The sequence below is a fragment of the Heliangelus exortis genome, chromosome 8 (assembly GCF_036169615.1).
Source record: "Heliangelus exortis chromosome 8, bHelExo1.hap1, whole genome shotgun sequence".
Classification (NCBI taxonomy): Eukaryota; Metazoa; Chordata; class Aves; order Apodiformes; family Trochilidae; genus Heliangelus; species Heliangelus exortis.
This window is the reverse complement of record NC_092429.1, coordinates 12,909,444-12,927,282: the sequence shown is the minus strand read 5'-3', so window position 1 is coordinate 12,927,282 and position 17,839 is coordinate 12,909,444.

Sequence of the window (17,839 nt, the reverse complement as noted above, 5' to 3'; positions counted from 1 at the left end):
CCCATCAAAGCTCTTTCCAACCAAAAATTCTGGGATTTCAAAGCCACTTTTGGGGATGTGGGGTTGCTGATGGGGGATTGCAGCTGCACCCGGAGGCCTCTTGCCTCATCATGACCACCGAGACCCTGCAGTCAGCCCCCTGGCGTGATTGGAGAGGTCCAGGGGGGTCCTGGAGAGTGTTGTAGGGGTCCTGAGGGGACTTGGGGGTGCTGGGGGGCTTGGGGGCCCTGGGGGGGGGTCCTAGAGGTGGAACAGAGCAGTCTTGGAGGTATTTGAGGGATTCCAAGTGGTCCTGAGTTCATCTGGGGAGGTTCAGGATGGAATTTGGGGAGGTTCAGGGGGGGTCAGAGGGTCCCGGGGGGATTTGGGGAATCCAAGAGGGGTCCTGAGGGGGTTTGGAGAGGTCCTGGTGGGGCCTAGGCAGGTCCAGGAGGGTCTTGGGGGTGTCATGGTTCCTCTCTAGACTTCTTTTTAGGCTTTCTTAGCTTGGGACAGGATAATGACAGAAGAAGAAAAAAAATTCTAGCAGAAAAACTGTGAAATTCAATTGTCCAGTATTTCTCACATCCCTGTTCCAAAGAAGTACTACTTTAACTAAAACAAAACAATATCTTGTTCTTTTTCTGTAGGATGACTTGATTAAAACTGCTTTGTCAATACATTATCTAAAGGTGTTAAAGGAGCAGTGTTTCATTCTGTGGGCTCCTTGCTTTGACAACTCAATTTTTTTCCTTCACCCCTCTGTTTGTTTCCTTTTTCTTCACAAGGACAATTTTGTGAATTTAACAGAAACACAGCCTTGTCGCACATGTTAGCTTGAGAAAAAAGGACAGATTTTCTGCAATAATATGAAACCTAATGTTCTAAAAATAAAGACGATGACATAGTTTAATGACTGCAAACACACAGTTTAATGATAAAAGTTAATCAGTTCAAGTTTTCATATTTTTCTGAAGGCATATTTAAACTACTCACTGATGCTACAATTAAGCAAATAGAAGTTACAACTGAAACAGTAGATAAGAACAAATTTGAATTCAACTTCTAGTCCCCAGCCCAGAAATTTCTGGAAGTTACAAGCTATATATGTTTATTATTGCTGTACTACAAGTAGTTCCAATAGAAAGAACTTTTAGTTTATAAATTTTTAACAGTTCTCTAAAATGAGATGAACACATTTACTAAGCTTTTGTCTAAGCATGTCCACAGTACATCACTTACCAGGCCTGCAGGAACTGGATTGTATCTGCAATACAGGATTAATGAACACAGAATTGTCATCAACTAAAATAACACATTCTAGACTGAAACTGGGTGTTATAAGTTCATCTGATCAAAAGCAACTGGAAATATTAATAGTATCTGGTTACATTTAATGTACACGCTTCCACAGACTGCAGTTCTACTGACAGAGGTGGCCAAACAGCCACAAGAGGCCCTCAAAAATCACATTTTCAATACTACTTTAAATTATTTGTGACTCAAGAAGTCTGCAGTGGCCTCACAAGACCTGCATTTTCCTATTACATCCTAGTTACATTATTAAAGTGTTAAAATGAGAGCTACATATTACTGCTCTGGCTTCCATTTGGGTTTTCTGAACAGCAGCTCTAAGGATTTGCACCTGTGCAGACTCTGATTTTGGATCCTTAAAATACTGATTTAAATAGTGTTGTTTTTTTTTTTACTTAAATAGGGATTATAAGAAAACTTTATATCAGGTGAATTGAAACTGCTGTAGTACTTCAACAATATGAAGCCACAAGCCTATTTTACTGTAATGTTTACTGTAAAAAACTTTTTTACAGTCATACAACTTGTCACATTTTAGAACTATCTTACAGAAAAGCACTTCAAGAGAATCACGTGTTCTGCTGGTTTTTGCTCTTTATTGGAATAGGCTCACTCATACTCTTTAATCTTAATTTTTTAAAAACTAATTTCATTATAAGAATTACCGTTAATAATAAAAATCATCATTAATATGAAGGCTGTACACATTTTTTTGGGGATGACTGAGAGTACAAGTACTAGGAACCTAAAAAATTTAGTGAACTAGAGAATTCTACTCAAAGCAAGAAACTGGTCTTTGACACAGAGGAATACAGGAGAGAGAGAACTTTGGTAACTTTTCTGCCTGTCTGCAGGTTTTTATCCTGTTAGTTATTTAATAGAGTATATAAAATTAATATTTGGCCATATAAATATAAAATTTACACAATGATTGCTAGAAACATTCTGAATTTTAACACCCAAGGACTTCTACAAAGCATAGAAGGAATCCTAAGGCATAAGAGGAGAAGCAAGAGGGAAAAAAAGAAAAACATCTTTCTGCAGTTCTGTAGGAACCTGTGATACTGCCAAGGAGTTTTGCACAGGCAAGAGAAAATCAAAGCTGCAAGCAGAAGTTGTCAATGGTCTTGTAACAGTAAGAAGTCAATTCTTGCCTTTTTCTATAGATAAAAACAAACCATACACTCAAATTTATTGCTTACCATTTGCAAGAAAAACATCAGCCTAATACAAGGGTAAATAATTATTAAACTAATGGTCCAAATATTATTTTCAAAAGTTATTATTCCCAAGGACTACAAGAACATGTGAGTAAAACACTTCATAAGAAGTAGAGACTATCAATTGCAAAAGAAAAAGAAAAATTCAAAGTTAACAAACTCTACTGGAAGGGAAGCAAAATGCACATAGATTTAAATAACCAGATTTTAACTCACAGAACATAAAAATGCTGCCAATATGTAGGAAAATGACTTCTACTTTGTAACTAATGGATCCTTTAGGTTTATGTAATTCAGAAATTAAATGCTAAATTTTCCCTTTAGTGAAAGTATCCTGGTTTTCAATCTATGCTAAAAATCAAATCATACACAGTAGGATGTATATGAGAAATCACTATTTATTCCTGTCATACTATTTTTATTAAGAAAGGAAACTCAGGATAACATGGTTTCATGTGTCTTTTTTACCTGTCCAAACTACAGAATATAATTTTTTTTCTTTACAAGCAAAAGTGAAAGTCAGGAAGAATGTATCCTCCATGTGACAGATATTTGTTAACTAAGTAGATGGCTAAAAATCTGTTTGACAGATCACTAGAAGCTGGTGGTTTACCAATTGTATTTTCCATTTGGTAATCTTTTCGGGATGAAAATGGTGACTTCAGACTGGTGTTTTCAGACAGGATGCAACATCGATACCTGAAGAGAGGGAAAGATCCTTTTATTTTCCTCTTGACTTGGTTTGGGTACCTTGAAGGCAGTCCTTTTGGTAAAAAATAAATTGATCTTGCTCTGATAAATGACCAAAATGTCTTACTTAGAAAATTATATATTTTGCATAAATATAACTGCTGTTATTGTAGTGAAGAAACAAAAAAATTTTAAAAAGTAGTTTATTATTTTAATAGGAGAGGAGAGATTTGGGCAAACAAATCTGAACTTTTTAATCAACAACCATCACTGTCTTGGATTTTTATTCATAATCTTTTTGTTAGCATTTCTCTCCAATTCTAGGCAATCAAGAAGGATTAAATTTTATTTAAATTAATTAATTTTTCTGTTGAAATAGTGGTTAAGCATAATACTGTATTCCTACTCCACTTTTTCAACAAGCATTTTATCTGTGGAAGAAAAGGTGTATATGGCAAGAAAAATGTATTCTAAAAGCAAAGCAGTATGCAGTCATACACTTTCATAACTCCAGGAGAAACCTTTATTTTCAGTTTTTACCTGTCTTTTTTTTTTTTTTTTTTTTTTCATTGTAACGTTTGTCACCCCACTGTACTATCTCTGGTGCTTACCCTGTCTCCAAACACATAAATATCTTTCTGTGTTGTGGCTTGCTTTCCTCCAGTCAGTTCTATCCTCCAGCTACAGGGTTTGTGTCATCAAAAATCCTAAGGCTGGGAGTTATGCTTTGCCTTAGATGTGGGTAATGATCAAATATTAACCTGTTACTTTCATGAGAAATAGCTTCCAATTTCAAAGCCATATCTGAATAACCATTATTAAAAAATAAACAAAAAATGCTGTCACCAACTTCATTTCTGTGATCAATGTGACAATCTCCTGGAAAGGGCTATATAATTGTATTTTTTGCGGGATATCTCATCTCAGTTGTATTAAAATATAATTATTGATTTTCATATTTTTACTGTTTCTCTTGCAGTTTACAGTTATATAATTTTGTCTTTTAATCCCTAGCTAGTTCCCAGAGGCCAATTTGCAGCATCAGATTTTGTTTGGAAAATGTGTATGAAGAGCAGTTTATTTCTGAAATGTCATCTGAAGTTCACCTTATAATATGCTTCAGAGAAACAGAATATGGGTTCAGGGTTAATTACTCTTAGGAATGAAACATAAGCTTGGTCTTAAGTAGCTTTTCTGACACAATAGAGCTAGCTCTTAAAAAAAAATCAAGCTGAAGATGCAAGCAAAATTATTTAAAAAAAAGAGAAAACCAGTGTGCACCTAGAGTTTGTGAGTAGAATTGCTTTCTAAAAATCTTTCATTATCTGGGGTACCTTTTTAATACATTGATCCACAGCATCAAATTACTGGATAGAACTGAGGACCTCTACCAGAACTGCATTCCTGAAGGCTGCTACAGTGTCTGAACAGAACAGTTATTTCCCTTTTGATATTTTTTCCTAATTTCAGAATTATTTTCCATTTTATATAAATTTATGGAATTTCTCCAGAAGTAATAGCATGTCCATATAAAATGAAAAAAGAAAATATACCAGAAGCTTCACCTACTGAAAGGTAGCAGAAGAGAATGACATCAATCTGGTAAATATCCATAGGCAGCCATCGAAAAGAAAAGTGGTTCCTCTTTTTTAAGAGAAAAGGGAAGTAAATTCAAGTCTGACAAAGTTGTCACTAGCCAGAACCTGCCTGTCTTGCCTTATTTTGAATCAAACTGCCAATGGTAACGAGGTATATGACTCTCAGGAAGGAAAACCAAGCCGAAGCTACATCTTAGGAAAAATTTTCACTTAGCCTGGTGGTCTACAGGGGTGCAGAAAAGTAGACCTTTTTGTCATCAAGACCTTGAAAAGTTTATCTCTTACCCCGAGTAAAAATCTTCGTCAATTCCCATTGCAGTCAGTGGAAGAATTCATGCTGTATGCAGTGGGAAATCCCATGACCATAACAAGAATAAATATGCTGGGTGGGTCTATCAGGAAATGCTCAGTAGGAGCATATCTTTTATCATAATCAACTTGATTAACATCCTGAAACTCCTCCTTTTTTTTTTTTTTTTTTTTACATAACTTTTTACAGAAGTAAAATTTTTGTGCTTTCCTGTGTTTTTTCTTGAATGTGGACATTCACACATAAACTTTCTTCTACTCGTGCAAATGCTGCAAATCTTATCCAAACTAGGTGATTTCTTGTTTATCATCTAAAAATTGTCTTTTTTTCATAACTATTTCAGGAAAGTAATTACTTATATTCAATCAGTGTTAGAGTTTTTCAGTAAAAATCTGGATAAATATTACATTAGAGCAATTTTTTCAGAGAGGAGCCATAAAACTAATAATAACTTAAAAAATATAACTTTAAAGGGAAAAAAGCCAGAGTTAGTCTGTTTCATTTCTGTAAATGAAAACAGCTTGGCATTATATCGGTATCTGTTTATTGCACAGTATGTTTTACAAATATTGCATACATTTATTAATCAATGGGTATGTGCTACACTGCATTCACTTTGAGTCCCCTTCATTCACTCTGAGGGGATATTCCTCATGGGACAAGTCCCACTGAACAAGGGGATACTTGGATGTACCTTAAGCTGATCATGCCATGGTTATATGATCTGTTTTCATAGCAGGTTTGCTGTGATTACTCTCCTGATCTGAACTGAGTTGTACGAGACAGAGCAGCAAAAGCCTCCAAGGAGTTGTCTAGACACCTGAAGCAATAACTGGAAGGCAAGGGCACATGAGCTTTTATTTACTGAAAGATACTGTTAAAAGATTTTTGAGAAAAGCAGTTTTTAAAACCCTGAGAGGTAATATTCCAGAAAGTGAGATAGCTTGGAGGCTTAACTCTTCTCCCACTTGCACGCAGTGTAACTCTGAAATAAATGGTGTTATGTTAGTGAGAAAGACAGGTTTAAGTTCATAATCAGGGAATATGAAAATATGAATGTGAAAACAAGAGGAATATTTTTCTAGAATTTCTAGATTTATAGATTAACAGTAAAGTGAAGAACACATTAACAATTTAAAAACTTCTTTCAAACTTTGAGATTATTTAATCCTTTGTTTAATAATTCTTGTACAGTAATGAATTTGTAGTTGAGTAAAACATCATCTCACAAGCATTGAAATGTAGCCTATCTTTTCCTGAAGCACAATCATTTGATATAAAAGAGAAAAGGGCTTTAAAAACTGCAATAAAATCAGGGGAATTGCTTCTGGTTCAGGACTTTTTACTCTTGGCAATGGGTTCTCTTTGAAGTGATCTTGCTTTGCTATTTGCATTTGAGCATAAAAAATAGCTTCTCATCAAAAAAGGTTAAAATCTTTCAGTTAAAAATCCCTGTATTAAAATCACAGTCCAGTCACCATCACATAATTAATCACTCAGTGAAGCTGGGCATTGTCTTCATACTGAGGGGACCCAAGCAATGACTTCTTCCTTTTTTCCTTAACCAAAATATCATCAAAACACTTTAGAGTGTTTAAATACATCCAGAAGGAATCAGCAACACAGAAACACACCAGGCTGCCCATCTTGCCATCTACAGGATTTCTCTTCTCAACAGTGCCCAAACATATATAATACCAACCTTCAACCAGGTATGTTAGCTCTAACAATTGGTCTGCAAATGGTCATATACTTGAATACAGCAAGAGTGCCACTGCAAGTGAGAGTTGTTGCTTACCCTGGAAGCTTTCATGCTTGTCTTACACAAGTCAAAGATTCTTCAAAATGAGCAAACAAATTATTGATTTTATTATTTTCCCTTTCTACACTGAAAGTTGATGGGTAGGTATAACTATTTTAAGTGTTCATAGATTGACGCCTACTTGCTAAAGTGTAATAGGACTACACAGACATGATTCTTAAATAATAATGTAAATTACATTTTTCAGAGAGTTCAGGAAAAAGGAGTGTATTAAAGAATATATCATGCAGAAGAATGTTAAAAGAAAGAGATACATCAGATGAAATGTACCCTTTGCCAAACTAGTTTAGTATTCATACCCTGCCAACATGTCAGTAGTTGGAAGGAGAAAGACTCATCAGCTTGCAAACCATGTGGGAACAGGGTTGTTCAGGTGAATAAAATTTGATTCAAAATCTTCCGGGTGACAAAGATGACCTTTGCACCCCCTGGAAACCATAGCAGCCTTGTGGGAAATAATAAGCCATTGAAGAAATTGTGTGTTTGAGGAAATTATCTCAGTTGCACAATGTACTGGTAATGTTAATTCCCAACTTTTTTGACTTGGTGGAATTAGTCCTGTGTGACATAAATGGGGAGCAGCCCAAGCTTGTCTGTTACCCACAAAATGAGGATAAATCAGGTTGTGAAACAGGGTAGCCCAAACACAGTAGAGGGTTTCAATACATAGCAAGTTCAAAGAAAAAGCATAATAAAGAGACACACTAAGCAACGCATGTTAGACATAATCTCTGTGTAGCCTATCAGACCTAAGGAGGCAAAGAAGAACAGGTTCAAAGAATAAATCCTATTTCTTTTCCTAAATAAAGATAGGAACTTATAAGGGCAGCTCAAATATCTTGTGTTGATTTTTGTAGTGACATGAGGCAACCAGGTGCCAATAATAGCCAGGTAGTGGGCTTGACCTGGTGTTAAGCCCACCTGTGCCTAATTAGGGCAGGCCCCTACTGCGCATGAGCAGGATTAGGGGGCCAATAAAAAGCTCACACCTGGGTTAGCCAGGGGCTGGTTTAGCCACCTTTGGAGCAGGAGTGCTGATCCAGGCTGGTCAGAGCACCATTCGTGAGATTCTACTGGGACACCTGGTTGGACCTTGGAGCACCGCACCCATAGGAGAGGTTCGTCTTGCTACAATTTTGGTTAACAGAGTGAGCTATAATTGAACTGTTCATACTAGCATACATATCCAGACCAAAGTTTCTGTGGTGATTGCTCTCTAATGGGATTATCATATTCAACCTAGGTGTCAAGCTTCGATTATAATATGCCTGGTGGGGACTGAGTCCCTAAAGAGGTAGAAGTGCCAAAGCCACTCAGAGAATAGTAAAGGAATGTCAAGTAATGGAAGAGGTTTAGACTGAGAAGTAGCAGACATTACCATTTCTCAGTGATGAACTAGATCGAGATATCTCCCTTTCTTTGGTGTCTATGTTTGTTAACACACTTTGGGAGACAGATATTCAAGGCACACTGACTAAGACATCCCAGCTATATCCTTTTCCCCTCCCTCCCCTCCCTCCCTTTTTCCCAATCACATGCAAGGTTTTCCAGCACTTAGCCTGTTTCCCCACTCCCTCTGTTACATGTTGCTGTTACCCCATTAAGCCTTAGTTTGGCACTATATAGTACATGTAGGGTGTGCTTTGAGCATACTTTCAGGACCTGGTTTGGTGGGACATACTACTAAGCTTAGCCTAAATATCTCATCTCACAAGGCTTAAATGGATTTTCACTTGCCTAAGAAACTTGTTAGTGGGGGAAAACATAAATTCTTTTAAAACACTGGTAAAGAACTTAATGATATTTTCTGACTGAAATTATCCGGAATTTGCTTTGACTTTTCATTTCATGATCAAGACCCAATGGATTTTCTTGGCTTAAGGGCATGAGGAGAGGTCAACATCTGATGGTTTCTCATCAGTACTCCTGAAGAATTTATCTCATGCCATGGCCTTAAGCCAGGGAACATTTATGCATAAGGAAAAATCTCATGTTTAACGCACAATTATCTCAACCAGAATTGATTTATTTAATTCAGATTATGTCACCTCTCTGCTTTTTAAATACATTTTATATTCTTTTTCCAGTTGTACCTTAAAAGTCTTAAACATTCAGATTTTGATGATTTATCCACGGACTTCTCTGCAGCATTTGTCAACTAGTTGGAACCTCACTTTTCCCTACTGCACATTTGTAAGCCTGAGTATTTATTTAATCTGATTCTTTTTGCTATGAACACTGTCTCAAAAGGAGGGCAAGGAGGGACCAGGTAACCTTTCCAAGGGCTTTTCTACAGGTTTATATCCACTAGCTAGTAAAGTACCTAGAATTCCCACCTAACTGCTTTATATGCATTTTTATTCCTCAAAAAGTAATTCCACAGCTTACTAAAGCTGCTGTCTTGGAGGAGACAATTTGTTTAACTCATAGCTCATTTTTTCACTCAATACTTTACTTAGGTAGACTATAGTATATAATAATAATAATAATAATAAATATATCTGTTACGTAATGAGCAAGCACAATCAGAGATTGGATGCCAAGGCAAATGCAATGAAAGAGTTAAAGTAGTTCAACTGCTCCACTTAACAAAGCCAGTATTTTAATGGTCCCAACTAGGATTAGAAGTTAACACCTCATTAAGATGAATGGGGGATATAGTTTGCACCTTTACTGTTGCTTCTATGCTGTGTGGCTCGCAGGCTCCTTCTACTGTTTCTGGAGGGCAGGCTTAGAGAGTAAAAGAGTGCATCATTAATTTATATAGGGAAGTCTCTTTGTAAAAGAAATGACTAGTGACTACATTTTTAATGAAACTCTGGCTCTGCTGAAAATTTTTGCCAGTGGAAAGACCAAAACATCAAGGGATTCATAATCTTTTTGTACCCACTTTTTTCCACTGTTAGGTTATGTGCTATAACAGAAATATTATTGCTCAGAATGCCTTTTTAATACAGGTGCAGTCCTGTAACAGTGCACTCAGTGAGACCTAAGACCTTCCCATACAAGAAGGAAAACCAGATGTTTCCCTCATGGCCATATTTGCATTCAGTATTAAAATGAGTAAAGATCTAAAGCCCACCTAGAGGCAGACTCAGTGGTGCTTTTAATATTAAAATCTACTGCAAGTAGGCTTGCTTTTTCTTCTATTTGGCACATATTAAAAAAAAAAAAAAACCAACCAACCAAGCAAACAAAAAAACCACAAAAAACCGACACAAAAATCCAGACAAATCCCATCAAAAAACAAAAAAACCAAAACAAAGAAACCAAACCAAACATACAAAAAAAAACCCCCACCAACCAAAAAACCAAAACCCAAACATATTGTGTACAAATAAATGATTTATCTTGAGTGGATCTGACACATGACTTTCCAAAGAGGTTGGAACCATGACTGAAATTAAGCTGATGAAGGAAGGCAGAGAACATTCACATTCTTCGCCAACATTTATCAAAGTCGTTGCAGGCACTTCTGGCTGTCAGCATAGAATGTTTGCATGAAACCTCACTGCCTTTGCTTTCATCTGCTTGAAGCCATACAGGTTTCAGATAAAGTAAGTACAGAGAATTCCAGCTGAGTCATGATCACTCTAAGATAAAGGCATAAAAATGTAAGAATAACTTGTAACTGTCTTAGTACACATATGTAAAAATACGTGCACATACATATAGGCATATTCCATCTTATTCAGTTGCAGTAAGGATGTTTTTACATATTACCATTATGGAATTGCAATAATTAACAGAAATAGTGGAAACATTTTCTATATAAATATTTATACTTTTCCTGTTTTGACATCTTTCTATAACTTTAGTTGACTTTTCAGTGGAATTAGAGATGTTCAGCTAAAATAGTGAGGCCTTTTAAATACCAATGCCCTCATATTTACAGAAACAGAACAGGATTTGAGGTAATACCGTATGCCATAAATCCAACATTTAAGAGCCCACAGCATCCTTTTTCATTCAAAAGACAAAATTCCCACGGATGCTGTAAATTCTATAACAGACTCAGAGACTAATGGGATATAGTCTGTAGTGATTAACACTAATTGCTAGCCAAGGTTTTGGAAGGGATTAGGGATTTTAGAGATCCAAGTTCAGAAAAATGTCTGATAAAAGATTGATTTTCAGAAGAGAAAATGTCTCTTCAAGCAAATTGTGCCCCTTTAAATTAACTCAGCTTTTGTATCCTGCAATGAACACACTTCAAAATACCAGTTACTTCTGGAAATCTTGTACAGAATTTAGCAATTCTGTTCTCTATACAACATGTATTTTATTTTCCCATTTCTTAAAAATCCATTTTCTTTGCTGACTTTTTGAATCTGCTATACTTCAAATCACAAACTTCTCCATGATGCTGAACAGATAGTATCAATAGGTAATATTTTAATCCAGACATAATTCCTAAGCATCTAAGGAAAATACATTTATGTGAAGGTTCAGTAAGCACTGCATCAGACTACTTATTTTCCAAACCAGCTGCAGCCTTGATTTGTTTCTAAGTAATTTACATGTATATTTCTTGTTTAGGTGATAAAGCTGAAATGTTTTGTGACTTTCTTTCTACCAGAAACGAGTTAACAGCACATAAAAAAAAAAAAAAAAAAAAAAAAAAAAAAAAAGGTTAGATTGTTTCTATATAATCCTAAATGTGTATTTAAGCAAAAAAAGTTTAATAATATTTTCACTCTATGCTATTAGGAATTTTGAAACAACTAATTACTGCTGGTATGCAAATTTAGTGAAACCAAATTAAATAAATATCAGATCTATGGATAAGTCTGCTGGCAAAGACTTGTGCTTTATGTCAGTTTGTACACATCCCGTGTTTGCTATGAAACCTGTTTAAACAAATAAGTGATAAAAGACTAAATGACTCAATGAAAAAATTCCCAGAGTACCAGGTTGTGAATTGCTATGCGATCTCCATGGGTAAATGCATTGCCTGCTCTACTGTGGCAACGAGCTCTTTCTTAGGTAAATACTGTCTCCTTTAAAAGAACAGATCTAATAAATGCCTAGATTTTCTGTATATCAAGGAAATATATTTTAAAGCTGTTCTTACTGTTTCACAACAAAGCCAAAAGACATTCAGCTGTCAAAACATTAATGATATTTGCATACAAATCTTTTTTTACTTTTTTTCTTCTGGCAGAAATGTGTATGAATGGAATAGGGAAAACCAAACTGATTATGTCCAAGCTCGTGATTGTAAAATCTCTGTTACCAAAGATATTTTAACTAGCTAGACTCCATTGATCTACAGCAAAGCTTTGTCAACTAAAGCTTTTTTTCTTAAATTGATTCTCCATCTTGGCTTCTCATTCTTTCAACAGCACACAGCAGGAAGCTCTGTCTACATACAGAAAACAGGATCTTGCTGTAGGCATGGATATAAAACAAAAAGACAGTGATTAAAGAAAAAAAACAGACTGCTGTTAGTATTTGATCTTAAAATTATTGATCTTGTCAATCAGTTACAGACACAGAGTGCCCATTTAAATCTGTAGCAACTATTAATGTTACCACAAAAACGCTGCCCACTTGAAAAATCAAAGAAATCCATATGATAATGCAATGCTGTGCTTATTTGGCTGTACTGCTATTTGTAGTATGTGAGAGTAAGTGCAGCATCCCACTTGACAAAGATCACATATCTAAGATTTCTTTTAAAATTAATATGAAATAAGAATAAGACATTGATAACAGAATTGTATTTTGAAGACTGTTAACTGAGAACTTTTGATTCTTTGCCAAAAGCATTATTAGTTTTTATCATGCATATATTAATAACAAAACGTTTTTTCTATAACTGACCAAAACTCAAGCATTACATTAGGATGCTTGTAAAAAACCCATCAACCTAAGCCAGCATCATGCTGGCTTTGTCCTTTCTGTGAAAGCGCATGTTCATTAAGTCTCAAGAATTTGCATTTCTATTGTAGTTATACCAAAGTGTCTCTAAATATATTTATGTCAAACATAAATGAAAATTAGTAAAAAAAAATTAATAATTAAATATTATTTTAAAACTAAATGCATTTCAGTTGCTGTTCATATTAAAAGCAATCTTGATCATTTGAAACAAAACCAAACCTCAAAGATCATGAATCAATCTCCATACATGCTCTAACTTACAATCAGATCTCAGTCTCTAAATCTTGTCACCTTAAGATAAGATGAATATTTTTAAGGGCAACAATTGTTGCACAAAGTCCCGCAATGAACCAGTTTAGAAATATTTAGCAGAAATGTATTATGCTTCTTTATTATGCTCACAGTATTATACTTCTCTCTGCAAAGAGCAGAAAGCATTTACCAACACATCTGATAATGTCTCTGGGACCAGATAAAGACACAAATAACACCGACAGCTTCATCTAATCTGTAAATAGTAAAAATGTATGGAAACATTCATTCACATAACAGACAAGCAGGAATGTAATGCAGTTTTGTGCCAGGCAAAGGGTTTATAGAATGCCTTTGCTCATGTCTAGTGTATGTGTAAATTAAATTTTATGAAATGCTTTTCAAATGTACTTCAATGATCTTCTGAATTTATCACAAGCTTCTAGTTCATATTTTGGTGCCAGTCTAGTGTGCCACATGGTTTTGAAACCAATAGAGGCTCATACTGAGGGCTTTTTCTTTGTTTGAATTACTTTATTGGTCGAGTGGAAGGATCAAAGACAGACTAAAAAGACGTGGTGATGATGTAATAAAACACACATTGGTTGTTCCTTCCTTTAAAATCTGCTTTTTAAGCACATTCCTCAGTTAGGAGCCAGAATGAAATACCATTAAGCATCTGGACATAACAATAACTATTTACAATTTTTGTTTCTTTGTTTTTCTTTTAATCTAGGCAATACTGAAGTAAAAAAAAAAAAAAAAACAAAACAACAACAAAAAGTACATAATTTCATATAGAAATTATTGTGACTTGCTCACCTTTCCTTATTATGGATAGAACATAGCTCTTTTAATTATTTTTAAAGTGACAGTTGGATAGAAAATACAATAACTTTGTAATAATACTTTTTGTCCTTGCATGTGATACTTGGTTCACATTCAAAAATAAAAACCTCAAGCATTCTTTTTCATGCTTTTATATTATGTATTAAGTGTTGAGTGTTCAGTGTATGCAAAGATACATGTGGAATTCTAGAATAATACAAAAATGCTTAAATAATATATCAATCAGAAAAAGAATAAAAGATTACACAGCATATCATGGCATGAAACCTAAAAATTTCCCTGCAATGGGAAAAATTAATGTGAAACCTTTTCTCCTTGCTCACAAAGAGAGACATTTTTCTTTCTTTGTATTTTTGAGGAAGTATTTTTTTCTAATCAGGAAGGAACCTTTCAGTGCTGGTACCCACTTCATAACAGAAGAGGCAAATATACAAAAATTTCTTTCACATTGTTGTCAGTTAAATTATTTATCAAGTGATCATTTGTGCTTTCTTTGTGCTTTTCTTTCAAGACAGTGGGACTTCACCCTTCACTCCTGCAGTGTTCTCCAAGCCCTTGAAATAACTCTTCCTTTGAATTACTGGTTATTGGCACTGAAGTTTTTCTCTGCTCTTCTCCAGGACTTTGAAGCATGTTAATTCCTAACATCAGGGTTTGTCAGAGACGAACTTCCCCTAGGTGGGAGGGAAGATTTGTCTCTCCTAAAAGAAGTGAAAGTGTTTGTGTGACTGTGTCGCACACCTGCCCTGGGACTTCTCCCCAGCCATGCTGCTTCCAGGAGGAAGCTGCTTGGGCAGATATGCAGAGATAGGAGGTTTTCACTTAAAAGCTAAAGGAAACCTGTACCTGTCCTGCCACCAGAGATCAAGCCCTACTTGCTCTGGAAGACATAAAGCATCATCCAGACAGCAAAGTCTGGCTTTTGGAGCCAGGGCTGCTTCTTGAGAGGACAGTGGAGGGTCCAAGTGGGGAGCCAAGGCCCTGACAATGTTTGTATTTTCCTACAGAGGGAAAACTATTACTTCTGCATCCACCACCAGGTAGAATTACAGAAGTGTCTGAATGCCAGTTATAGCTAAGTCTCAGGGTAAGACTGCATATTAAGGGCAGGAAATGCAAAAGGTGAGCAGGGTGAAAAATCGCCTCTCCTTCTTCATTTCCACCCATATGAAATGCTGATTACTGCCTGATTAATATCACTGGCATGAATACAAAAACAAATACTATGTCTTCCTCTGCAAATGTTACCTCCCACCCTTTCCTAGTCCAACAATTTTAGCATTATTTTCCACTATTATCTACTCTACTAGGTTTTTTGTCTGATCAGAAAATGAAACTGGCAAACAGTACCATACCCTTTGTAAATATACTTATATGTATACAATATGACACTTTCCTCCCTTCAGTTCAGCTCGCTTTACTGATTTTAAGCAGACTTTGTCCTTATTTCACAATATCTGAAAACTTCAAACCTTGTTTACTACTGGGTATAAAAAGTGATTTATACATTAGATTTCAGGAGTTTATCTTAATGAGAGCTTAAAGGAGATTTTCAGATTAGCCAAGCTCCATTCTGATCTGACACAGGTTTAATTTTGGTCCCTGATGTGCAAACATGTATCACTATTTACCTTATCAAGTCTTCTGGTGTTCATGCACATACTTGTGCATCTGGGATGGAGTATGAGCTGCCTGGCACAGCAATAGAAGTAAAAATATTTAATGCCTTCCAAAATGTTTACAACATGAAAAAATGTCAGTAGTACAAAGCAAGAGAGCTATAGGTTTACAATAAACAGTCTTTTAAAATCCTTTTCTACAAATTCATATCAGGTACATGAAAAACTGACAATTGTTTTGTCACATACACTGATTGAAATGTAAATTTTGAAAAGAAGTAGAAAGACCATGAGAACCCTCTTGTAATTTTGCAGGTTTATATCAGTTAAACCTCAGAAGCTGGCTGCAGTCAGTGTGGAGCTTTGGATAAGAGGAAAGCCTTGGTGCTTGCTTGGTTACAGAGATTTTTTCCTCCTTGTCAGTTCTTCAGAGAGGAGCAAGATAAGCCTCTGCCCTGACACCAGGTACTGGAGAGGGCATGAGTGTTTCAGAGCTCATTTCTCTGCCTCACCCACCAGCTTGTAGCCACTCATGGTAAGCACAAGACACTTAACAGAAACAGAGCAAACACAGGCAGAGTTGTCCATTTGTCCATCATGAAAATTTTAGATGGGACTGGGCATCCAGTAACATTGTGGCCATATTTAATATACTCATTTTGTCAGCCTGCTCTGATATTTCTTCCGCTGGACAATGTAGAGGGTGGGGGAATGGAGGGGATGGGATTTCACTCTATGAATCAGTAACTTCCAAATTCTGGTTTTTAAAGTCATTGTTCACTCCATACTGACAGGTCTTCTTATTCTGCCTTCGAAACAGCCAGCCATAATTTGATCCCTAGATAAAAACCCAGAATACTGCTAATTACTTCTACTGAAAATTAGTACAGTTGATACACAACCCACTGATCCAGAATCATGTCCTCTGTGACAGGAGTCAGAACTTGATTTCCATGATGATCCCTCTTGGTTCTCTAGAAGATGATGGCTGCCCTCTAGTGACAAAGATATTTCTGCTGAGACGTTGCAGTAGATGCAAATATGTTAATAAATACTGTCTTGAAGATCAGTATATAACAAAAGGTTTGGATCTAAGAAAGATAAAGACTCTTAAGATTATAAGCAAAAACTCTGGGGTTGGAGGCATTACAAAAAGAAGCTTTCCAGATTGAACAGACATGTCATCCTCATTTGCAGCAAGTTTTTAAGGTAAAGGTTTTTTTGCTCAGAAATTCCCTGATTTTTTTAATTTCTGATATTTCTGTTATCAGCTGAGAAACCTATGATTATAACAAGATGAGAATAAGAGCTCTGTGTTGCAGGTACTCAATTTTTGCTAAAAGCATCCATTTGACTCTCATGCACTCACTGACAAAAATTTGATTTTTTACAATACTTCTACGTTTATGTGTGCATCAGTAAGTGGGAACAAAGTCATGTTTTTATAATTCCTAGGTGAAATCACAAGTTGAATTGAAGGGCCAGTTATGGAGTTAATTTTTTGAATAGTGCAGACAATATTAAACGCCAGGAACATTACTAGAAATCATGAAGGACTATGTTGAAAATGAAAAATACTATCTATATCAAATGTTCATATCCGTGTGTTATTTCATGTTAACTATGAAATTGTCCATAGAATATAATGATGTGATAAGCAGCAAATATATTAAATATATTCTGTATAAAATCTTTGATTCTAATTGTTCCAGGAGAAGTTAAAATCTCATCCACAAGAAAAAGATGAGGAAAAAAGCACATGGTGATGAATCTCAGAATAACAGATCTAGAGATAAAAGATAAAAGTTTTCTCCTCTGTCTGCAAGAATGCAAGTTTATATTTCTGAAGTGCTGTGCATCTTGTTTCCTTCATTGGTAAACTGATTTATAGTCTTTATTATTATTATTATTATTGGTTTTTTTTAAGTTTCAGTTCTGGTCTTTTTAAGGTCTGAAAACTTGTCTTCCTTAAGAGATGCCCTAAAATCTCTGGTACTGAGAGAATAATTCCATGTGGCCTACCACACACCCACTTACCCACACTAAATATTTACCTCTTTCCTGTTCATCAAGCTTGTTTTTCTGTGCTGTCATTCTAGTGAATCTACTATGAAGAGTGACATAATGGGAGTTTCAAATCCAGAAAGTTTCCACCCCAAATTTTTTGAAATACTGATGTCCAAATCCACAATTCAAGTCAGAATCTCATACTTCTGAAGTACAGAAGTCTTTCTTGTGGATTGGGCAAACACAAGCTGGAAAACATATTGACTCTCGCTCAAGAATAAATACTGCTTAGG